Raw genomic sequence first — 26,251 nt, forward strand, 5'->3', positions numbered from 1 at the left:
AGTTAGAGTCAGACAGATGGTTGAAATGTTAGGTCTTCTACTGCGTAGTTCTTAGACTCTGGGCCTATCACTTGGTTCTATGGATCTCCGCTTTTGCCTTTATAAGAAGAAGAAGTTAGAGCTTTGAGGTCCTTACTCACCAAGCTTAGAGTTAATTGTGTGTATGCGTGAGACAGAGACAGAGAGAGAGAGAAAGAGAGAAAATGAGTGAGAGAGAAGTGAGAGAGAATTCCTTTGGCATTTCTTTGGTGACAGGGAAGTAATCTTCCTCACCATTAGGCTTCATTTATTTAAATTAGCACAGGATGATACCATGGCCAAAAGATGCTGAAGTTTAGAGTTTGAAGAGGTCCTTTTATCTCCCAAAGCTGGAAGACACATTGATTTATGTGTGTAGCCTTGACTTGGATCCATGATCTTGGGACCTAGTAATGACAAATCACATCAACGACTCAACTCATGCTCTGTAGTTTATAAAGCACCTTTGTTTGTTAGTTTCTTTTTTCTTTCTCTTTCCTCCCTCTTTCCCTCCCTTCTTCCCTCCTTCCCTCCTTCCCTCCCTCCCTTGCTCCCTTCCTCTTCCTCTCCCTCCTCCCCTTCCCCCCCTCCCCTCCTCTTTCCTCACTTCTCCCTTCTTGTTTTGGCTGCAGATGTTTTCCAAGCACTTCTGAATATATTATCATTTCACTGGAGTTTCACAAACATCCTGTGAAATAGCTTGGATAGATATGGCTATGATAATTTTTTATTGCATTTTAGTTTTAGAATTAAATAGCCTTTAAAAATATTTTTGTTATGAAAAAATTCAAACCAGCCTTGGTTTGAGATATTACCTTTCTTTTTTATGTATTTTCTTTTTAAAACATTTTATTTTGAAATAATTTCAATCTTACAAACAAAATCCATCCAGAGAACCCTAACATAACCCCTACCCAGATACTCAGATCTACCAACTTACAACGTTTTGCCTATCTTTCGATTTTCTAAGCATTTGAGAGGAGGTTGTATATTTCATGCTACTTGAACACTTAATACTTTCATGTACACTTCTGAAAACAAAGATATTTGCTTATTTAACAACCTTAAGTACATTTGACAAGTTCAAACAATTTAACATCCATATAGCTTACAGTGTATATTCCAGTTTTTTTTCATTTGCCCCAATAATGCCTTTTTGAACTTTTTCTCCTCCATTATTAGTTCCAGTCTAAGATAACGGATTGCATTTAATTGTCATTGTTACTTTAGTTGCTCTTTTTTTTGTTAATTGTGGGAACCTCTATATAGCGTAAACTTTCTCATCTCAGTTACTCCCAAACATGCCAGTTAATGGGATTAACCACATTCCTAATATTGTAGAACACTTACCACCAACCAAACTTTCTCATCACCTCAAACAGAAGCCCTACATCCATTACTAAATCCCCATCCCCCATCTCTGCCCCCTGCCCATCTACCTCTGGGTCCCGTCTCTAGGAATTTGCATATTCTAGCTATTTCAGGTAAGTGGAACCACACAATATATATCCCTCTGTGTCTGGCTTATTTTGCTCAACATGGTGTCTTCAAGGTTCATTCGTGTTGTAGCATGTAACAGCACTTCACTTTTTATGGCTGAATAATATTCCATTGTGCGTACATACCACATATTGTTTATCCATTCACCTTTCCTTGTACACTTGGTTGCTTCCACCTGTTGGCTACTGTCAATAATGATGCTATGAACATTGGTGCACAAATATCTGTCTGAGTCCTTTCTTTCAGTTTTTTTGGGTACATACCTAGAAGTGCGATTGCTTGGTCATATAGTATTCTATGTTTAACCACTTGAGGAACTGCCAAACTGTTTTCCACAGTAGCTGCACCATTTTACATCCCCGTCAACAATGAACTAGGTTCTTATATCTCCACATGCTCAGCAGCGCTTGTTATTTTCTGTATTTTCTTTCAATTGTTTTTTTTTTTAAAATAGCCATTCTAGTGGATGTGAAGTAGTGCCTAGCTTTATTTCTTACTAGGAAGTATGTGTGACCTCTGGCAAATTTCTTAACCTCTCTGAACTATAAAACTGGGATAACAGCAGCATCTACCCCATGGGTTTGTTGTGAAGATCAAATAAGATCATATTAGGACACTTATTATTGTACCTAGATCATAGCAAATGCTAAAATAAAACAGTTTTATTATTTGGTGGTTCATTGGCAAAGGAGAGGACTGTCCTAAACTCTTTTAGGTTATGGGGTACCATTGGCACTATGATTTTTTTGGTGGTAAAAGCTTTGAGTTCCATGAACTTGAGTTGGATGTCGGTAATGGACCCAAGGGTTTTAACCCAGGCTCCCTGCCTTCCACTGCTCCTGGCATTTTGCTTTTGGTCTTGTTTTGCTTTCTCTCTGGAGTTGCGGCTAAGCAGACACTCAAAGCCAAGCCACTTTGAAGAGCTGAATCTCTGATGCCATCTTCAAGGTTCATTCAGGCTTTGTCTGTGGGCAACTTTATACCACTACCCGTGTGTGTTCCAGGTCACTCCTGAGGCAGGAAGAAGCTCAAAGGGGACCTTCTGGTTTTTAATCTAGACCATGGGCTGCTTGAGGATATGGAGTGTTTCTTACCTGGCCCAGATCCTGGTACTTGCCCAAGTGCAGAGCTTGGTTCATTCTTTACCTGTGCATAATTGAACATTGTTTAAAACTTTTAAAGATACCAGTGTTCCGTTCAGCAAAGACATAAGTGGTAAAAGTTGCTACTACCGAGGCCATTGTCCAGGATCTTTCCTCTGTATCCTTGGTACTCAACATGTGACCCTTAGACCAACAGCTTCGACCTCATCTGGGGGCTTGTTAGAAATGCAGGATCTTCACCTGCCTCCAGACCTACCGAATGGGAATCATCAGAATCTGAACTTGGACAGGATCCCCAGGGGAATCGCTACACAGTGAGGGTTGAGAAGCCCACTCTAGAAGATATGCCCAGTGTTAAACCTTCCCATATTGGTGTTTGTTAACTCACCTGGTCCTTGAATTTGTCTTATTTCATTCTGTGTTGATCCCCACTCATTTCTCTGGCTTCTCGTGCATGACATTCCAACAACTTTTGGGGTGCTTGACACATCTGCTTTGCTTCCCATTTAATAACATGCACTCTCCTTTCTGATCTGAATTTCCTGCAGATTGCTCGTCCTGAGACCCCATATCTACCTGCTCTCATGAGCACTCTTATTGGGTAATTCCTCATTCCTTCCTTGCTCAGGCCTTAGGTGGTAGAACCTTCCAAAGGGCATCTATTAAGAATTATTTGTGTGTGTGTTTGTATGTGTGTAAATGCAGCGAGATACACCGAGCCCCAAAGGAAAAGTACAGATATTAGGGAGACAATCTAAAATGTGGTGACTATCCTGTACTGACTAAGCTTTCTTTGTAAATTCAGGTGCTGTGTTGGCCATATATAATTTTTATTAAAATTAGGACTGATGTTCTCACACTGAATTTTTCATATTTGATTCTGTATGTCTTAAAACAGATCAAGCCACTGAGGGAAAGATTTCATTTTGAAGATTTTTTTCTTTGGGGGAGAGGGAGGCTTTTACATTTATTCTATATTGAAATTTTTGTGTGTGTGCAGTAAAATACCAAAAAGAAATAAATGCAGTGCAAAGAAACGAGAAGCATAAGGACCTGAGATGTTTTCATTATATTTTTTGAAATATTCTTCCTCTCTTTTGTAAGGTTTCATACTGAAATAACACCCTTGTCAAAATGTCTAAGCTTTCCAATAATAGGTGATGCAGAAATAGTGACAGAGAGAAAACAGGTGATTTTTGCTCACTAATATAGCAGCTGGGCAAACAGTTCCACTCTTATCTGTGCCACCAGGGTACATATGTTAGAACCTCAGGCTTGATGAGAGTACAAATGACTGTGAATCAAACTTCCTGAAGGGGAAGTTTAACCTTCATATTAACCTTAATATTATTAAAATGAGGTTTTTCCTCATTTTAAACCATTTTAAACCATTTTAAACCATTTTAAACCATTTTTTCCTCATTTTAAACCAAGGCTGTTGTACAAACACTGGTAGGAGTTAAAAAAAAAAACCTATTAGTGATTGTTCTATGTTAACCTGTGCTAACGAGCTAACAAATATTTTCTTCCCTCTAATTTGGAAATCTGAGTCTATATAAAAAATAAAAATAGTTTTATCTTAATGATGTTTCAGATCTTGTCATTTAATTAGAACTAGGCGATGCCAAGCAATCTCCGCTTCCATCAAAACACACTGATTTCTTGTCACTTTCTTCCAGTGCAATGATATGTGATTATATTAGGATTAAATAACAATGAATAAGGAAAAATACTTGAAAACGCTACATTGCCATAAAGTGGTGTTCTGTGAAGTTGAATGCACAATCTAATAGTGACTTTAAAAAAACATCTTAATAGGATGATGCCTTGATATTTAAACTGTCTGGGTAAAAGTTGCCTTGTGACTGCCATTTGCAATGTATTATCCTCGAAAATAGAGAAGTGTGTAATGTGGAGTTTTATAGTAGCACCAGGGCACTGTATGCAAAGGCTGCTTTTTGTTTAGGCCCACAGGCTGCCTTACCCCTGAAATCAGGCCTGCCCCCACTGCAGTCTCCACCACATGATGGAAGTCTCCTGGATTTGTCCTGGATTTGTCCAATGTGGTAGCACTGCTCTAAATCACACCACCTACCAGGGGACTTTCTTTGCCTACATTTTCCTATGAATCAGACCTTCAGGATGCTGCTTCAAAGAAGTCATTTCATATCTCTCTTTAAAAATCTGGCTACCTTTGGCTTCTAGAGTTTTCTAAAGTCACTGTTTAGAACTGTGCTGTCCAACATGGTAGCCACTGGCCACAGAATCATCCAAACTGAGATGTGCTCTAAGTAAAATACACAATGGATTTTGAAGAATTAGTAAAAAAAAAAAAAAAAGATTAAAAAATATTTCATTAATAGTTTTTTATATTAATTAGTGATAAATTGACATTTTGGATATATTAGGTTAAATGAAAACTATTATTAAAATTAATTTCACTTGTTTCTTTTTACTTTTTTTTAATGTGGCCACTAAAAAATTACATATGTGGCTCACATTATATTTCTGTTGGGCAGTGATGGTTTGGAAAGTTTTTTTTAATATATAAAAGCAGCAAAGCAGAGAGGGTAAGAGTTGTAAGGAAGTGAAGGAAATCTATGGATCGAAAGACACTATGGGGCTTTAACTCAGATCAGCAGGGATCACACCTCCACACAGTTATTTTCCTTTTCCATGAGGGTGAGAGAGGATGTAAGTCATAAGTACAGTATGACAGAAACTTTCCAGTGGAAGCAGAGTCATTGGAAAGGAATTACCCTATTTCTCCCATAAGCTCAGAATTGAAAATCCCTCCACCAGAGACAACCCACCAGCAAGAGATGGAAGTTGTCAGCCAGGAGTTTTGATGCTAAGTTGCTTTGAAATCCCAAATGTACTAAACCCACCAACAAATCTTAGGAGGCTCCATCTCTCATTAAGAGGTTCCTGGTGAGTGTGTGGGAGAGTGTCACTGTTCTTTGCAAACGCTACTGATGAGCAAAGCTGCTTTCTCTTCTCACGCTCATAGTTTTTTATTATTTGTTTTGGTAATTTCCAGGCTCCACATTTCCTCCACTTTTCTCATGTTGTTTAAGTGTTTCTCAGGATGACTGGCTGTGTTCCTGCAGCCCCAGGGTAATCTTAGACTCTCAGGGTAATCACCTGAGCTGGGAGATGTGCACAGAGCATGAACAGAAATGTCATATCCCGAGAGAAACCATCCTTGCCAACCCCCACCCTCCATCTAAAGTAAGTCCTTGATACAATCTCTCACCTCACCAGTTCCTTTGTTCAAAGCTCCTACCAAAATTTGTAATATTTGTTGAATGTCATTTCTCCATGAAGATGGGACCTTGGCTTTTTTGTTCTCTGTGGCATTCCCAGTGCCTGGTGCTAAATAAATATTTGTTGAATGAATGAATGAATGAATTTAACATAACTAGGAACTCTCCTAATGTCACTTTACTATATCACAACAAAAATTCCATTTGGCAATCTTTTTTCACACTTTTCCCAATTAGAGATTGTTCTTATGGACAGCCCTGGCTGAGTGATTCTGCCATTTCTAGGTCATCCATTAGCTGACCCTACAACATCTTCCCCTGGGCTGTCCCCACCTTGTCAGTGCTCTTCTTTTGGGCTTGGACCACACCTTAAGATCCATGTTTGTTGTCTGGTTATTCTCTCCTCCTTTTCTATCCCTGAAGTCTTGTGTCTTAGGATTTCAGTCTTACTGAGAGTGTTTTTAGAGATCTGGTCTTCTCTGTGTTCATTATGGGTCTATAGTATCTGTCTTCCATCCTTTGTCAAATCTCTTTCAAATCTGAACTTACCTCTTTTAGTCAGATGCTTTACTCATTTCTCCTTTTCTTTCTTAACATGGAAATGATTATAATTTTATTTAAAATTTTCTAAATGGAAGTCTTGTTCTATTTAGAGTAATTTGCGTGGGAGTTTACCTTTATTTTTAAAAAATAGTTTGCAGTTTGCTTCTTTTTTCTTTATTAGAGAAGTTGTGGGTTTACAGAAAAATCTTTTATATCACCCTACTACCACCATCTTGCATTGGTGTGGAACATTTGTTACAATTGATAACAGCACATTTTTTTAAACATTTTTTTATTATGAAATTTAACATATATACATAACAGTGATAACTTTCAAAGTTCGGTTTAACAAATGGTTAGAGAGCAAATTTTAAAGAATGTAATGGGTTACAGTTCCACAATTTCAGTTATTTCTTTATTCTGAAATATAAGATATCTACAGAAAGGTGGTAACTTTCAAAGGACAATTTAATGAGTAGCTATAAAACAAATTTCAAAGAATGTTATGGGTTACAGTTCCCCCATTTCTGTTATTTCCTTTAGCTACTCTAATACCCTAGCATCTAAAAAAGTAGTTATATAAAAATTCAGTATTTGTAATCCTTGTTAAATCCTGTCTTGTCTGTTGCTACCCCTTCCTCTCATTTAATCACTTTCTCAATCTTCAGGGGTGTCTAGGCAGTGACCACCATAACTTGTTCATATTGAAAAGGGGTGTAGACATTATGGAGAAGGGGGCTGCATCTGGTTGTTGTTCTTAAAGGGGCTTCTGCTGGGTTTTAGGACTTGTCTGGCATAGGAACACTCTGGAGGGTTTAGGTTCCTAAGAGATAAACTTAGTGCATGAATCTTTTATAGAATCTCAGATAAGGACCTAGGTATTTTCGTACCACTGTTGGTTAGGGCTTGGCATAGTGTGGCCATCTGGGATATCTAGCTGGAGCTTGCGTAAGAGTAACCTCCAGGATAGCCTCTTGACTCTATTTGGAATCTCTTAGCCACTGTAACCTTATTTTGTTACCTTTCTTTTCCCCCCTTTTTTTAAGAAGGCATTCTCAATCCCTTGATGCCAGGGCCAGGCTCATTCCTGGGAGTGGTATCCCATGTTGCCAGAGAGACTCATTCCCCTGGGAGTCATGGCCCACGTAGTGGGGGAGGGTAAGGAATTTATTTGCAGATTTGAGCTTAGAGAGAGAAAGGCCACATCTGAGCAACAAAAGAGTTTCTCTGGAGGTGCCTCTTGGCATAATTATAGGAAGAATTAGCCTCCCATTTACAGCTTGGAGTTTCACAAGAGCACATTTTTTTAACTGTACTATTATTAGAGTCCATGGTTTAACTTAGGGTTCATGGTTTGTGTAGTGTAGTTCCATGGATTTTTTTTTTTTAATTTTATTCTGTTACCATACATATGCAATTTAGTATTTCCCCTTTTAATCATATTCAGATATATAACTCATTGTTAATTATGTTTACAATGTTGTGCTCTCTTAGCTTCTCCGGAGCAAACTCTGGGCTAGCATCTCAAAGTGTCAGCAAGTGTCTGGGTCTGCTCGTTTTGAAGGACTCCAGTAAACTAATCAAGACCCACACTGAATGGGCGGGGCCAGAGCTCCATGGAAATAATCTAATCAACAGTGTCACCTATAGCTGGGTGAGTCACATCTCCATGGAAACAACCTAATCCAAATATCCCACAAGATTGGATTAAAACATGGCTCTTGGGGGTCATAATATATCCATACTGGCACATTATTGAACTATTAAGACTATTGATTCTTTTTTCTAAGCATAGTCTTGAGCATTTCATATACATTTTTGTATTGTTTCCTCATTGTCTTTATTTTAAAAATGTATCTATAATTGTCATTCCTATTCTTCTTTAACAATTGTTTAATAGAGTAAGTTTTTTAATTTGTAAATTTTTTAACTTATATACAGAGATATGACTCTTGAAACTTTTGTTATGGGAACTTGGAAATTTTCTTTATACCCTTATATGCAATAAATTATTATAAATAGTCACTAGGTCTTGGAAAGGAAAATATATTTTCTATCTGTACATTACCAAATTGTACAATATGATAAATTTGTACATTAAATCAATTTTAATTAATAGGTTAATCAGTGCCTTTATATCCTTGCTAACTTTTTCCTTTATTTGATTTGTCAAAGATAGATGTGTTTACATTTTTGAATACTATCACATTTCTGCATTTTTCTATTTGAATTTCTAACAATTTTTCCTCTGCTTTAGTTAATGCAATATTAGTTGACCTAAAATGTTCATGACAATTATATTTTCATGATAAATTGTACCCCTTATCAATATAAAATGATGGCTTCCCTTGTGTTAATTCATTTTGCCTGATACTCAATGTAATTTGATAATATTTGTGCTGGTTTGGATGTATTATGTCCCCCAAACCACCATTATCTTTGATGCAGTCTTGTGTGGGCAGGAAACGTATTGGTGTTGATTGGGTTGGAAACTTTTGATTGGATGTTTCCATGGAGATGTGATCACTCAACTGTGGGCAAGATCTTTCATTGGATAATTTCCATGGAGGTGTGGTCCTGCCCATTCAGCAGGGGCCTTGGTTAGTTTGCTGGAGCACTATATAAGCTCAGACAGAAGGAGCAAGCTTGTTACAGCCAAGAGGGACACTTTGAAGAATGCACAGGAGCTGAGAGAGGAGCTGCAGATGAGAGACAGTTTGAAGATGGCTGTTGAAAGCAGACTTTTGCTCCTGAGAAGCTAAGAGAGGACGAATGCCCCTAGAGCAACTGAGAGTGACATTTTGAAGAGGAGGTTCTGCCTAGAGAGGAACGTCCTGGGAGAAAGCCATTTTGAAACCAGAACTTTGGAGCAGACGCCAGCCACGTGCCTTCCCAGCTAACAGAGGTTTTCGGACACCATTGGCCATCCTCCAGTGAAGGTACTGTTCTAGTTTGCTAATGCTGCGGAATGCAAAACACCAGAGATGGATTGGCTTTTATAAAAAGGGGGTTTATTTGGCTATACAGTTACAGTCTTAAGGCCATAAAGTATCCAAAGTAACACATCAGTAATCGGGTACCTTCACTGGAGGATGGTCAATGGAGTCCGGAAAACCTCTGTTAGCTGGGAAGGCACGTGGCTGGCGTCTGCTCCAAAGTTCTGGTTTCAAAATGGCTTTCTCCCAGGACATTCCTCTCTAGCAAGCTTGCTCTTCTTCAAAACATCACTCACAGCTGCACTCCATTCAGTCTCTTTGAGTCAGCATGTTTTATATGGCTCCACTGATCAAGGCCCACCCTGAATGGGTGGGGTCACACCTCCATGGGAGTATCCCACCAAAGTCACCACCCACAGCTGGGTGGGGCACATTCCAAGCAAATCTAACCAGCACCAAAACGTCTGTCCCACAAGACCACAAAGATAATGGCATTTGGGGGACACAATACATTCAAACCGGCACAGGTACCCAATTGTTGATGACTTACCTTGAACACTTTATGGCCTTCAGACTGTGACTGTGTAACCAAATAAACCCCCTATATAAAAGCCAGTCCATCTCTGGTGTTTCGCATCCCAGCAGCATTAGCAAACCAGGACAATATTGTTGTCATGCTTTATGTTTGTGTGAATTTACATGATATTCTTTTGCCTATTCTTTTTATATTTTTGTATTGATATGTCAAAGTATATTTGGTAAGCAATAAATAGTTAAATTTTGTAATCTTTGAATAGGAAATTGCAATCCATTTACATGTCTTTGTTAAAACAAATGTATTTAATATTTATTTTTCGCATCTGGTTTTGTTAGCTTTCTTTTTAGACTTTCTTCTTAACTTTTAGGAGTCATTTTCTATTTGGGCTATAGTTTGCTTTCAACATCTTCACTTTTCTGGGAAGTTTATATCCTATTTTAAATTCTAAGAATCATAACTTTTGTAATTAAGAAGCATTTTCTAATCTATTTTGTCTAAATTTTAGAATGCTTCTCGAGTCTCCTCTATTGAAGTCAAGAAAAATATCACACTCCTTTATACAACTTTTATTCTTTCCTTCCATTCTCTAATCTTGTTACTGAAAATATTTCAGATTTTAATCCAGATTTTTATTGTAAGATATTTTTACACTACATATTTCTCCTAAATAATAATGCCTATTAATGAATCAAATTAGTGTTGATTGATTGAATAAATACTCATTGGGTACTTCATTTTGTCAGATCCTGCACCAAGAACTGGATAAATATCTGTGAAAGAGACAGCCACTGTCCATGATCATGTTCTAGACTTTATCATCCAATAGTTAATAGAGACAAGTAAGCAGGTGATTATATTTCAACAGTGTGGCCTAAGTGCTGTGCTCTGGGATGCTATGAAGATGCTATAGGGGTTCCTAGGAGAAAGCCTAATCTGTTTTTGGGGGGTCAAAGAAGACACGCTGAATACACATAGCCTTTAATCAGAAGAAGAGATGACTTGGCACATTTTTTAGTTTCCTTTGCCTAATGGAGGAGCACTCCAGATTTCTCCTGACTTTTTTGTGCTCATGCCAGTCTACAGAAGTGGGGGAAGGGCTCAAAATGTTTTACGGGGCCCTCTTATTTCAAAGGCCTTGTGCCAAGGGCTTTATGTTGGTCACACCTCTTAAGTCTCATAACAACACCTTATGCTTACTTCACAGAAGAGGAAACTGGGACTCAGAGAGGTTCGGCAATTTGCCTCTGGTTGCACAGCTTGAAAGTGATTACAATCCAAGCCTGGCCAGCCTCAGAGCCTGTATCTTTTCCCCATAGGATGCTGAGACTGAGAGTTTGAGTAGAAGGTTGCTATTTTGGGAGGATAGCACCCCCCCACCCCACCCCAATTTGCTGTGTCAGTCAGGGTACAGGAGGCCCCACCCAACTCTTGTTGTCCTGGAGGTGGGGTGCTTCATAATATTCTGCCTAGTGCCTGGGTCTCACTGAATTTACTACATGGAATCTAGGTTGCTGCCTCTTTGGAAAATTGGGATTTTCCCACCATGGTAAGAACAAGTGGGCGAGTTCCATTCCCTTTTTCTCCACTGTGTCTACCAATTCCCAGGCTACTGACATAAGTTTTAAGTCCCTGCCTCTTTGGCATAATTTTATTTGTTTCGCTCTCGAATGAAACACAAGCCCAGGCACCAGGAAAGGTATTTCTTGAGACCATTTGTAGCATGTACCATTTTTCCCTACTGCCAGCAGGAAAGAAACAGCACAGCGACAGAAACCTTCCTTCCTGGCCACAGACTGAGGCCACCAACTTCTGAGACCGCCTAGAATTTTCCCTGCGTGTTGCCACAGACAACTGCCTACCACCTTAGTCCCTTGTCTTGCGGAAGAGCTGATTATCATCCTGCCTGGCCATTCCCTCTTTCTTTGCTGCTATTGCTAAATACCCTGATGCTTTGCTAGTAATTAACTCTAATGAATCCAACGGGGATTTCACCTTCCCTCCTTGGGTAAACATTGCCTGGGTGTTGGCACTATATTCCCTCCCTCTCCGTCACTCCCCCCTCCCTCCATCACTCCCCCCTCCCTCCATCACTCCCTTCCTCCTCCCCCATCCCTCCCCTTCCCTCCCTCCATCCTCCCCTTCCCTCCCTCCATCACTCTCCCTCCCTTCCCTCCCCCTCCTCCCTTCCCCCTCCTCCCTCCATCACTACCCCTTCCCCTTCCTCGCCCCTCCCCCATTCCCTCTCCCACCTCTTCCCCTTCCCTCCCTCCCTCCTTTGCTCTCTCTCAATCTCCCTCTCCCACAGACCAGTCGATGGGCAGCTGTTGCCATCCTAGAAAGAACATGGCATCTTGCTCCCATAGGCCCTGGTTCAAACAGCTTCCCGGGAGGACCGGCCTCTGTGCTGCATCAGATCTGAAGGATGGATTGAGAAGCCAAGGGGCAGGTTGGATTCAGGGACCAAGGGAACCCCTGCCCCCGGGCTTGCTGCAGCTCCTGCTGGTGCCTAGCACCCCACCTCTGGCATCCTCCACCCGGCATCTGGGTGCCCCCAGAAGAGCTGTGATTGCTGTCAAATCTTACCCTTAGAGGTTCTGAGGCAGAAAGGCCCTCTTTTTGGAGGGATCATTCATGCATGTGTTCAATCATCTATTTGTTCATTCCTTCAGTCCTTCAACAGACCTTCATCAGGTACTTGCCCTGCACTCCTGGGGTCTGCTTGGCCCTGGGGAAGGCCGGGTTCTGCTCCCTTTCCTTCTCCTTGCATGCTGGGCTCCCCAGGGGGCCCACAGCTGAAGGAGGGCAGAGACCCACAGGGAGCCTGGCTCCTTGTCAGAGGCCCAAGCCCCCACTGCCGGCTCATGGGGTGGCGTTCTTACCTGCAGGGCAGGGCAGGCTTGTGGAGCAGAAGCCAGAAGTTTCAGTTCCTTTTAGCCAAGGGGCAGGCTGCCCGGTGGGTCAGGCCTCGGCGCGTTGGGGGCGATTTCCATCGTCACCCCTGGAGGGGGCTGAATCCAAAGGACTGCTTCTTCAGGGGCTGCACTCCCAGGCTGCTTGGGGAGCAGGGAGACACCTAACAAGGCCAATAAAACGTGCCTAACGCTATGATGGAGAGCTGTGTTCGATGAGTGGGACGCTAAGAAAGGGGGCCGCTTCTGCCAGGGAAAGCCAGGAAGGCAGCGATTCTAAGCATGTGGCAGATTTTACTCCAATCTGCTGCGTCACTCTTGTGACTGTGCACACAGGGATGCAAGTCTCTTTCGTCTGTACAGTAGTTTATCAGGTGCAGGCACCTTTCAGATCCATTTTCTTATTTGAATGCTGTTTTGGTTTGCTAAAGCTGCCAAAATGCAATATACCAGAAACAGGTTGGCTTTTGCAATGGGGATTTATTAACCTACAATTTACAGTTCTGATGCCATGAAAATGTCCAACTCAAAGCCTCAACAGGATGATACGTGGACTCTGAAGACAGGCTGCCAGCATTTGGGACACCTCTGTCCCATGAGAAGGCACATGGCTGGTGTCTGCTGGTCCTTCTCTCCTGGGTTTTGTTGCTTTCTGCTTCTGGCTGCTATGTCTCTTAGCTTCTCCGGGTGCTTCTCTGAATTTCATCTCAGCCCCTGTGTCTCTTGTGTTCCATCTTTTATCCTGAGAGAGGACCCCACTAGAGGATTAAGACCCACCTGAATGAGGCGGGTCACATTTAAATTGAAACAGACTAATCAAAGCTCTCACCCACAATAGCGCTGCACCCCCAGGGATGTTTTAAAAGGATGTGGCCTTTTCTGGGGTACATAACAGCTCCAAACTGCCATTTTAGACATTGAGATGTCATATAACATGCTTGCTGTGGTTGCCAGAGGAGAGCAGCTGTGGGGTGGGAATACAAGGCCTCTGGCTGCCAGCACATCTTTTTGGCCACTGGAAGGATCAAACTCTTCTGCGGCTGGCTCTGCCTCCCCACGATTCTTTCACTGGTTCCTGCCCCCGTGTTCCTGGCTCTGAGGACACGGCCAAGACTGGAGTCCCAGGATCAAGGTGTCTATACTCTGGAAGGGAATTGAGAGGCTTATAAACATCTAGCCCTGTACCAAGAGCTCCCTGTCATAGAAAGGCATGGGGACTGCTGTAGGGGTGGGGCCGTGCGGGGCCGGGTGGCAGCTAGGCCTAGAGACTGTCACCCCACCCGGGCCAAGCCTCCCTGGGTCGCCTTCGGCACTAGAGCAGAAGCACAGAACCTTCTGGGCCCAGGTCCACCCGCACCGTCAGCCCTCACAAATCCACCCCCACCCCCAGGGCAGGGGCCACCAGCTCTCCCCAAGGGCCCTGGGATCCTCAGGTCTCCATCCCAGCGGCATCTTCAGAACCTCAGGAACTGAACCTGGCCACGGCCCTTAATGCTCCAGGCCCCCATTCCCTCTCCCGCAAGGTGGGGGAATATTAGTGCCACCCCACAAAGCGGCGACTTGAAACACCAGAAATGTGCCATCTCACAGCTCTGGAGGCCAGGAGGCCAAAGTTGAGGTGCTGGGGCCATGCTCCCTCTGAAATCCGCAGGGGGGCTCCGTTCTCGTCTCTTCTGGGCCTGGCGCTGGCCCACCGGCCTCCAAACCCTTGGCTAGTGGCTGCATGGTGCCACCTCCGCCTACGTCTCCCCACGGCCTTCTCCCCTGGGTGTCTCTGCCCAAACTTCCCTCTTCTTACAAAGCATAAAGGCCCACCCTAATCCTGTACGACTGCATCTTAACCCGAGTCCACCTGCAAAGACCCTAATTTCGAATAAGGCCACATTTAAAGGTACTGGGGGTTAAGACTTGAAAATATCTTTTTGGGGGACATGCTTCAACCCCCATCAGCCCACAAAAGGCTTAGCTGAGAGCTGGTGTATAGGTAACCCACGGACATGGGGGAAAACTTTCATCAGCATCCTAAGATTCACCAAGGGAGCTTTAAAATGCAGGTTCCCAGGTCCACTCCCAGAGATGCTGGCTTACTAGTTCCAGTAATGGTTAACAGTTATCTGGGTCATACAAGATCCCAGGAAGGCATCACTCTAAACTTCTCATGAATCATCTCGTTTACTCTTCCCAACAACCCTACAAGGTTGATGCTGTCATGTTCATTTTATATGCCGGGAAACTGAGGCTAAAGGGGGGGAAATGTTCTAGTTTGCTAATGCTGGCAGAATGCAAAACACCAGAAATGGATTTGCTTTTATAAAAGGGGGTTTATTTGTTCACACAGTTACAGCCTTAAGGCCATAAAATGTCCAAGGTAACACATCAGCGATTGGGCACCTTCACTGGAGGATGGCCAATGGTGTCCGGAAAACCTCTGTTAGCTGGGAAGGCACGTGGCTGGCGTCTGCTCCAAAGTTCTGGTTTCAAAATGGCTTTCTCCCAGGACGTTCCTCTCTAGACTGCAGTTCCTCAAAAATGTCACTCTTAGTTGCACTTGGGGTATTTGTCCTCTCTTAGCTTCTCCAGAGCAAGAGTCTGCTTTCAACGGCCATCTCCAAACTGTCTCTCATCTGCAGCTCCTGTGCTTTCTTCAAATTGTCCCTCTTGGCTGTGGCTCCTCTTCAAAAGGTCACTCACAGCTGCACTGAGTTCCCTCTGCCCGTCAGCTCATTTATATGGCTCCACTGATCAACTTAGACCCACCCTGAATGGGCGGAGCAACACCTCCATGGAAATTATCCAGTCAGAGGCATCACCCACAGCTGGGTGGGGCACATTCCAAAGAAACTCTCAAAGAATTACAATCTAATCAGCACTGATAACGTCTGCCCACGCAAGATTACATCAAAGATAATGGTGTTTGGGGGACACAATAGATTCAAACTGGCCCAGGAAGCAATTCTCCTGAGTTCACACAGGTGGGAATTGGTGGCGTCAGGATTCGAACTCAGTTCTTCTGGCTCCAGGGCCGAGCACTGACCCCCCTCCGCACCCCACAGCCCCCACTGTACTGCTTAAGAGCCCTGAGGGGACCTGCGTTTGCTCACCCACACCCTGTCCATTGTGAAACACAAGGTCTGCGGACCACGCCTCAAGAGACATGGTGAGAGCTCAGCCTCTAGCATCTTCCACAGGGTGCTACCTCCTATTACCCCTCTCCTGGCCTTTGCCCCTATGGGACAAGCGTTGGTCCCATTGCCCTTGGCACCAGTTCCCACAGAGGCTTCTGGGAGTGGGCTTTTGTGTGCTCCATTTGCCTTGTCCAGGGCCCACCCTTCTGTGTGTCTCTCTCTGTTTTGTGCTGTACCTTGTGCCCACCCTGCTACTTCCCTGTGGAGTAGGGTCTTCCTATTTAACTCTCTGTGCACCTGAGGGAGGAGAGCAGAAGGAGGGCACAGGGACCCCAACCCCGGAGCTGCTTTGTGGTGAGGGAAGCTGGAGCCTCTTCCTCTGGTGGCTCCTGCAGGATTGTTACCAAAGAGTTATATGTGGATTTATTTTCCTTAGGACACTAGGGTGTTTGCTCTTGGGGCTTGATAGACTTACGTGGCCCTGGGAGGGAATGTAAAGAGGATTTGGGGGATTCGGGCAAGTCTCTTGGAAACTAGAATTTAGATACAAATGAGACAGAGAGATTGGTTCACCCTGGGTCTGATCGCACCTCCTCCCTATTAAAAATCTCTCAATAGCTTCCGATTGACCTTGGGGCAGAGTCCAAAAGTCTTAGCCTGGCTCCAGAACCCTTCATGACTGGCCCTCTTGCATCTCCAGCCCACCTTTTTTTTAAAAAAATTCAGTTTTATTGAGATATAGTCACATACCATACAATCATCCATGGTGTATAATCAGCTGTTCACACCATCATATAGTTGTGCATTCATCACCCCAATCTATTTTTGAACATTTTCCTTATACCAGAAAGAATCAGAATAAGAAAATATAAAAATAAAAAAGAACACCCAAATCATCCCCCCATCCTACCCTATTTTTCATTTAGCTTTTGTCCCCATTTTTCTACTCATCCATCCATATACTGGATAAAGGGAGTGTGATCCACAAGGCTTTCACAATCACAATGTCACCCCTTGTAAGCTACATTGTTATATAATCATCTTCAAGAGTCAAGGCTACTGGGTTGGAGTTTTGTAGTTTCAGGTTTTACTTCTAGCTATTCCAATGCATTAAAACCTAAAAAGTGTTATCTATATAGTGCATAAGAATGTCCACCAGAGTGACCTCTCGACTCCATATGGAATCTCTCAGCCACTGAAGCTTTATTTTGTTTCATTTTGCATCCCCCTTTTGGTCAAGAAGATGTTCTCAATCCCAGGATGCCAGGTCCAGATTCATCCCCAGGAGTCACATCCTGCGTTGCCAGGGAGATTTACACCCCTGGGAGTCAGGTCCCACGTAGTGGGAAGGGCAGTGAGTTCACCTGCCGAGGTTGTCCTGCCTGCTTTTGTCTACTCACCTGCTTTCTGACCTGGGCTGGGCTGGGCTGCTTCTTACCCCAGAGTCTTTGCTGGAGCTCTTTGCTCTGCCTGCACCCTCTCCCTCGGTAAATGGTCGCTTCTGCCTTAGGTGTTAGTGCAAACGTCACTCACCTGACCCTCCAGGATAAGTGAGGCCCTCTGCACCCCATCCTTTTGCCACACGGTGCTCCTCACACTTTTATTTGGACAATTATTTAACATCTGACTTCCCCACTGCATAGTCAGCTCCATGATTCATGGTCTATGCCTGCCTTGCAGAATTTTGTAGCACAGAGCCTCACACACAATCGGTGCTCAAAAAATATTTGTTGAGTGAATGTGTTACCCTGAGGTCAGGTGGCCTCTTCAGAGCTCAAAGGCACGGAGGGGGCGGCTGGGAGGCATGTGATGCTGTGGGGATGCTGCTGAGGTTGCTTCTAGGCATCTTCAGTGAGTTCCTCAAAAAGAACTGGGCGGAACCCTAGCAACCAGGGAAGGGGAAAACCTGGAGCCCAGAAGCTACCCCCTTCCAAGAATGTACTTTTCCAAGTTAGTTTCAGAACAACAATGGCTATCCCAGGAAAGAGAAACTTAATTCTCAGTAGCACTTGGTTAAACTCTTAGTACTTCTTGCACTATGATGGCCAGTGCTGACAGGGGACCTTTGAGATTCCTTATTCCCACAGACATGGGGCCTGAAACCCAGAGAGGTAAAGCAGCTTATCCAAGGGCACACAGCAAGCTGTGGACCACAACCAGATCTCCTGGCTTTCAAACCAATTCTCCTTTCATTACAACATGCTGCACTTTGATTTGGAGCCACTGTTGGAGGTGAAAAGAAATCATTAGAAAATGAATGTTTCCTGAAATATCACCTGCAATTTATTGCAGTCAGAATTTCACACTGATAAATAACCTCTTTCTCATTAACATGCAGGCTCCCTACAATTAGCACTCTCATTTGCACTATGTAAACAGCTTCTAACTGTGCCTTTTTACCTCTTTGTTCAAACAAAGATTTCTGTTAGCAAAGAAACAAGAAGGAAATTAGTAGCAGGTAAGAGCTTATTTTTAATTATACTGAGATTGACTGTTGTTCTCTAAATCTTCTCTAATTCCCCCAAGATATTTATTTGCAGACCCGAGTTCTCAATCTATTAAATCAGCAGCCATTTCTGATCTTTATTTACTAAATGAAAACACAAATGGCAGCAGTGGATTTCTGACTCCGTGCCAAGGGAGACAGAGCGGGAGGGCTTGGGTTGAATCACGCTTTGATCTGAGGGTGCCTGGCAATCAGAGTGGAGGAGCAGATATAAAAGCTGTTGAAAAGCAGCAGTTTTGACATGTGGTGGGTTGTGAGTCTCAAAGTCAGGGCTTCCTCAGTGATAGCTTCCAACTTCTCCTACCTGAGATCAAGAGGGATCTTAGTTTGTCTCCAACACTGAAAAACTCTGTGTCTGCCGGTGACAAAGGGAACAGCTTACAGCAACCTGTGATCAGAACATTTCAAAGATTATCCATCTTCTCACCCAGTGTGAGAATCCTTCTGAAATATCTGACAATTGAGTTCTAAGAGCTCACCATCCTACTTATTTACTCCATTCTGAAATCTGTCTTTCCCTGAATTGACACCTTCTTTCCATCAACTTTCAAACATTGGAAGAAATGAGTCCCTCTTTCACAGGACGATCTTTTATCATTATATACTGCTAAAGAACCTCCTGAGCCTGCTCCAGTCTGTATGTGTCAAGTTCCTTTAACTATTTTAATAGGATGCAGTTTACAGGCCCCTTATTACCCAGACCATTTTCCTTCCAATGCACTCGAGGTTGTAAAAGTCTTCCCATAGAGGGCTTTCAAGAAATGAATACAATATTCTATCATCTTATCTGCACAAAGTCACTACAAATCTAAGGCCATCTTCTTCCAAGCTTGGGACCTCACCTTACCCACTATTTCCTTCCAAATCTTCCTCTGTTCTAGGAGCACACTAGAATACTCTAGATTTCTTTATAAAACTCTCATGGATGAAAGATTGGTTATCACATTTGAGCACATTTTATTCAGCATTCCCCAGCTATTTCCATTAGTTGTTAAATAATTTGCATTTTAGAAAACATCGCATTTTACAAAGAACTTTCACAATAATCCCAAGAGAAAAGCCAGGCTGAAGTTTTTCCTCACATTTCACAAATGAGCAAATTGGACCTAAGGAAGTAGTGACTTTTCTAAAGCCATATGGAAGAGAGCTGGGATTTGAACTGCAGTTCTCTGATGGAAGTCCAGGCCTTGTTTTTATTTCACCGCAGCCCAGTCTCTTTAGTGGATAATGGGATTGAGAGGGAGGAAATGAACTTCTGGGTTACCCAAACAAGCCCAGATTCCTCCTTGTCAACGTTAGCAGCTCTCTTCTGGGTGCTTCCTCCTTTGCCACTGGGCAAGTGAGGCAGGTCAAAGGGGCCCTGACATTGGTGAGGAGCTGTGAACACGCACGACCCATCACACCATGAAAAATGCATGAGTCACCCAAATGTATAGAGATGGCATTCCAAAATGCAAGGTAAAGCATGAATTGGAATTCTTTATACGGCATTAATTTGTAATGTCTGCTCTGCCTACTTCCAGGTGACTTAATTAGGAGATGCATTTCAAAAGAATGTTTAATGAAAGGACCTAGCAATAGAAAGGGAAACCACTGTACCTAGAAATTTCAGCCAGGAAGAGTCACTATGGGCTCTCAGTTTCTTGGCATCCCCAGCAAGAAAGGAAACACGATGGGTTACCTAAGTCTCCTTTTCTTATAAAAGGAAACACACCATTTGTGAGAAGTGACACCCAAACCAATGGGAACGTATCACTTCCATCATTATGTAAACAGGTCTGAACAGCATCACGACCCATGTCTTCAATCACAACTTTCCAAACCTTCCATTTAGGAGGTCTTGGGTATGTTCTGGGAATCTGCATTTTAGAAGTGCTCCACAGATACTTCCGGTGATCACCCGGGCTATGGAACTATTGATTTGGAATTGCACCTGGGATGTTTGCAAAAAATGCAGATTGCTGGCTGTTCAGTGGAGATCCGTGGACCAGGGCTCTTTAGGTCTCAGCTGGGCTTTCCATCAGAGCAGAAGCTTGTTGGCCATTAACGGGGCCTGGCTGGTGAGGTCTAGAAGGCGGGCATTCTTGATCGAGGCAAGAAAGGAGCAGCAGTTATGTTTTCCTGTGACACTCAGCAAGTTGGACTCTTACTTTCACCAAGACAGAGGGCTACCCTTCTTCCTGGGCCAGACAAGGTTATGTACAGGCATGGCCCAGACTTCCTTTACTAGGAAGCCAGGTTGCATCTGCCCAGTTGTTCAAGGCATTTGCAGCCAAAGGTTTTGACTGCAGAAGGCAAAGGAGATGCACTTTTGGTCTAGAAGACTTTGGAGGAGGATCTTGTCAATCATTCGCCTGACAACAGAAGCAGCTTAAAGTGGATCCTGTGGAGTGTTTGATTCTGCATAATACTGCATTTGTGCCTCTATACTACTCAGTGCCCCCCTGCATAACTCGATAAATTCACCTGTTAGAGTTATTTAATATTGTGCATTTGAATGCTACAGAGCGTCTGCACATTACAATTAATGTCAGGCTTAGACATGATAAATATGATTCTAGGGGCCCCTCCGAGAAGCTTCACTAGGGCACCGTTTTATTGTCTGCTGTCTCAAAGGCTTAAATCTCTTTTTCTGCCTTCAGTTCATAGGATGAAAACGTGTGAAATCACTGGGATTTATATAGGCAGATTTGGCAGCGCTTTCATTTTTTAACTTGGACTGTCAGATATAAATCAATGTTACAGCACTCTTTCCAAGAATGTGTTAGAATGTGCATGTGTTTGGGGAGCAGACATGGTATTTCTATTATAATTTTGTTTGTTAGGTGTGATCTGAATTGTTTGGCTTTGTTTTATAACATTCACAATTTGTGGTTATTTAATTGGTTCTCTTCTGTTATCCTACCAGTGTCTGTCATGCTCTTTTTTTTGGTTTTGTTTTGTTTTTTTTGCCTCCATACCATTGCTCATTTTCTACTCTGGCCTGGGATACACTGTCCCCCTCCCTCCCATCGTTTAAGATCCAACTCTGGTACCACTTTCTTGGTAAGGCCTTTTTTAACTTCTCTGCTCTGTATTGATCTTCCCTTATACTTCTTCAGAATTTGCTGACAGGATCTTATACTTAATATTTTGTTGTATGTTTTCTCCTTATTAACCAGCTATGCCATCCAATCTAACACTTTATTTTAAGCTACTTTGTTGGCCAACAGTTTCACATGTGTATCTTATTTTCCCAATTAGATTTTGAGCTCATTGTGGAGAGTCCACATCTTATAAATCTTTTTTATAGCACCTCCTCCCCAATGGTGTGTGCTAGGGGTTAGACATGTATAGGTATTCAGTGCCTGGATGAACGGTTTAATCCCTCACCACTACAGTTTGTAAAGACTTCTGTTTGCAAAATCAACTTACGGGGCAGTAATGATCACTTGATTATAAACTCTATGAAGGCGAGAACTGTGAACCCCCTGTTCATTGCTACATCTCTGGTGCCTTAAAGTATTGAATTAATTTGTTGTATGCCTTCATTTTTTTTTTTTTTTTTTTTTTTTGCCTAAGCACATCCCGAGTGAATCTCTGTAGATACGTAAAGTAAGGAATTTATTCCTGGCATGGGAGAAGCTTCCAGAGTTTGAGATGAGCAGGGGTCATATTTTTTTTCTGCCACTTTCTAAGTCCCTCCTTCCTTATCACACCCCAAAATGAACAAAACAAAAGACATTTAAAAGGGGAAGCTCTGACCCTGTGCCTTTCTGGGGGCTGCATCTTCCTCCTTGAAGAAACCCCCAATACAGTCATTTGTTCTTTTAGATATCTCCAATCATTCAGACTTCCCTTTACCCTAAGGAATTTTGACTCCTTTTGTGTCCTTTTGGTATCCAGCACCTAACATGGAAAATTCCAATCTGTATAGATTTCATTTACCAGACAAAGTAAAATCCTATCCCTGTTAAGAGTGTCCTAAATATAGAGGAAGGATTCTTAAAGCAATGACAATGAGGGCCGTTATAGAAACACCTTGCCCTTCAACTTTAGGGGAAAAAAATACCAGGAGCAAATGGACTTAAAAATGGTCCACTCTTGAGTTTTCATATTAGATCTGCAGGTTAATTCAGGGAAATATGGGAATGTCCCTTCATCAAACACTCATCACCCAGGTTTCCATTTCTGCAGTACCTATTTCCAAGAAGCAGTTCAAGAGAACTGCTGAGCTTTGGTGTTCTTTGTCTCTGTTCACTTGGCTCATTTTGCCTCCCAACAAAGAGGATTTGACTGGGTCAGATGGTCAAGATGCATTCAGTAAGAAGCCACCTCATGGATAACAGCGTCCAGCTCGAGGGAAATCTTTAGCATGGGCTCTGGTCTTTATTCCAATCAACGATGACGGGGAAAGCAGCACTGGTTTCACTTCTATAATAGGTGTATTGGGATGGGAATAGCAGGAGAAAGCAGGAAGTGGTTGGGATGCTTGAGGCTTCATGGATTGTTCTTCCATCTAGTCCAAGACCCACTGGAGGTTTGGGGATCAAGGTGGCAAGGCTGGGGTGGCAGGGTCAGGAAGCGCAGTGAGAACCTTACAGGGAAAGGCTGGGACAGACTTTGGACAGGGCTTCTTGCAACCAGCCTTGGGCTGTTCAGAGAAGGAAAGGATTCCAGATAGGACTAGAATCTGGGAGGAGCTTATCTTCTCTTTTAAGTAAGCAATCCCATTCCACCTTTCCCATCACATGGGGGTGATTTATAGATGATCCCATTCCAGGTCAAGGACCAGAGTTTATGTAGCAGAATGTTCTATTTCTGTCTGTTGATATGTCACCAACTACTTCTTGTGAGGATTTAAGCCAATGAATGACAACAACTAGGATGGGTAGGGAGCTCAAAACCATGGCCTGGGAGATACTGTAAAAAAGTCCTCTTTGTCTTTAAATACTGATGGCCTCATGGAGAAGAGGAGTTAGATTTATCCTATCGTGAGAACCCATGTGGAAGGTGCAGAGAGGCAGATTTGGGCTAATTAAAAAGAATTCCCTAACAATAATTACATCTGTTCAAAGATGACCCCACTGCATCAGGAAACAGAGAATTCCCCGAATTCCCCCATTCCTGGAGGTGTTTGAGCAAAGGTTAGCAGCCACCCAAGAGGGATGTGGGTGAGAAAATTCCCTTTATAAAAAGTAACGCTATAAAAGATTGAAGTGTTCAACGTTGTCTTTGGCTTCTACTACAAAGGCTTAATCAATGGCAGCAAGAGCAGGGACAGTCCTTTCCCCTTTCTGGGCCTCAGTTTCCTTCCTTTCAAAATGACAAGGTCAGGTGGGCTCTGGCATTCTGCGTGAACCATAACAAGCCAGGTAATTTACCGTTCCAGTTCTGAAGGTGCGTTGCTAAGAGTGCATCCAGGTGGGGTGTCAAGTTCTTCGCGGGCCTTAATTCCTGTCCTCAGGGAGAGGAGAGGGAGAAGTTTCCCCCTGGGTTCCCATGACCTCATATGCCATCTATCAAAGGCCCTGGAGATTGCCTTGGCTGCCTGCCACTGATCTTGGCTGTTTCACATCCCAGCCTCATTTGCATGTACCAGAGGCCTCAGTGAGGCCCCAAGAGACACCATTGCCCAGCACAGGGGAACCAAAGGCTTTCAAGAAGCAGCTGAAGACTGGCTCTGTTCTGATAGTGCAGTGAGTTTTACTCTGATCATTTGTACATGTTCCTAAATTGGAATTTATAGGGATCCCTCCCAGCCAGTCCTAGGATCAAGAGGTAAAAATGGATGAAAAAGGAGGCCTCTGTCTTAAAATCTCCATGCTGACAGATAGCTGGAGCACATGGATGCTTATTAAACTTTCCTTTTGCAAACGGGATCCTCAGAAATCAACCACCAAAATACAGCATGGTGGAAATATGTATTCTTGCTCACTCATTCATATAACCAACCTTTGAAGGCTGACCAAGTGCCAGCCACTGAGGTAAGCACTAACTTGTGACTTAGCAGTGGCAGGTGTGACAGTAATGAAAATAAGATCTTGGCTTATAGGGAACTCCATGTGATTTAACTGGCTGCCTAAATGTTATGGCAGTCTTAAGGGGCATGACCAGAAATAGGGTACGGTATGGGTTCTCTTAATCAGTTTCCTTGTAAACGTCATTGAACCAACTGATGCTTTCCATTCCTTCTGAGAATTATACCAACCAAAGCCTGCAGCATATTGAATTCTGGTGACCGGTAGCCTCCCCTCTGGTCTGGCAGGGCGCTTCTGCTCCCACCAGGTGGGTCCATGCATCCCAGGTATCACTCGTATTAATTCACATCTATGGAAATGGCAGTGATACTTGTTATGGTAATTACAGAATCGAATTACATATTATGCACATCAATGAAATATGAGTGCAAAAGAGAGCCATTCCTATGAAAACCAGATTGAGTGTTTCAGAAACACCTGATAATGGTGAGCCCCTAAAAGAACTGGTGTCAAGGTGGGTGTGAAGGGGACTAGAAGGATTGGAAAGATTCTGTGTTCAGATTCTTTACAAGTGTCTTCAAATTCTGAGCTTAGCTTAGTCCCTAAACTGGAAGCCCTACAAGGGCAGCAAACAGGTCGATTTTTCTCACATACCTAATGAACAGCATATCTATTCAATAGCATGTGTATTCATTATGCTATAGCATATCGTAGGTGCTCAATAATTTAATTGTCCAATGAATAACTTCTGTTAACATTTGGGTGCATTTCCTTCTAGTGCTGTATATTTTTGTACACATATATGCATATAACTTTTTTTGAGAATACGTCACATATTTTTCTGTTCCCTCCTTTCTGCCCTCAACCTCACTACATATTAAAGATTTTCCCAAGTTATTGCAAATTCTTAAGAAAAAGTTCTTGCTTTGGAATTATAACTGGTACATTGGGTCTTAGTTTTCTCTATCATCTATCTCATTTAACTTGAAGATCCTAAGATATCTGGGATGAGGTTAGGGGATGCGTGGAGAATGATGCCCTTCATGTGTTGCTGCAGAAAAGAGGCCATAACTGCTGTTTCATTGGATGGAACAGCTTACAAGGATTAGAATGATTTATTCAATCCAGAAGGCTACTTAGGAGGGTCCCTGCCTATGATGGTTTGAAGCTGTATGGGCCCCAGAAAGCATGTTCTCAAAGTTAATCCATTCCTGTGGGTGTGGACCCATTGTAAGTAGGCTCTTTTGGTGAGTAGGATCTTAAGTTAAGATATGACCCATCTCATTCAGGGTAGGTTTTAATCCTCTTACTGGAGTCCTTTATGAGAGGATAAAATTCAGAGAAAGACACAGAGAGAAAAGACGCAAAAGCTGAGAGAGAAAGCCACTGAAACAAAGAGGGGGCCACTGAAGCCAGATGCTGGAAGCAATGAAGCCCAAAAGAGAAAGGAGAGCCCAGCAGACACCGCCATGTGCCTTGCCACATGACAGAAGAGGCCACGATCGCTGTAGCCTGTCTTGATGATGCCTTGATTTGGACGTTCTTGCAGCCTCAGAACTGTAAGCTTGTAAACTAGTAAATTCCCATGGTTAAAAGCCCGGTCATTTCTGGTATATTACATTTTCGGCAGCCTCGCAGACGAAAACACTGCCAGAGATGAGAATGCTAAATAATTCTACTTCCTGAAATGACTCTCTCTTGGTTATCTCCATGAGCGGGTTCACGGGCCCCAGAAACTCAACATGTCTCAAACTTTCCCCCTCATTATCCAAATCATTTAAGGGCCTTGCCATTCTCTTAAGCACTAAAGCTGGGGTTCATCTTCGACTCCATCCACATAGATAAGT

Source organism: Choloepus didactylus, chromosome 10 (assembly GCF_015220235.1).
Source record: "Choloepus didactylus isolate mChoDid1 chromosome 10, mChoDid1.pri, whole genome shotgun sequence".
NCBI classification, from domain to species: Eukaryota; Metazoa; Chordata; class Mammalia; order Pilosa; family Megalonychidae; genus Choloepus; species Choloepus didactylus.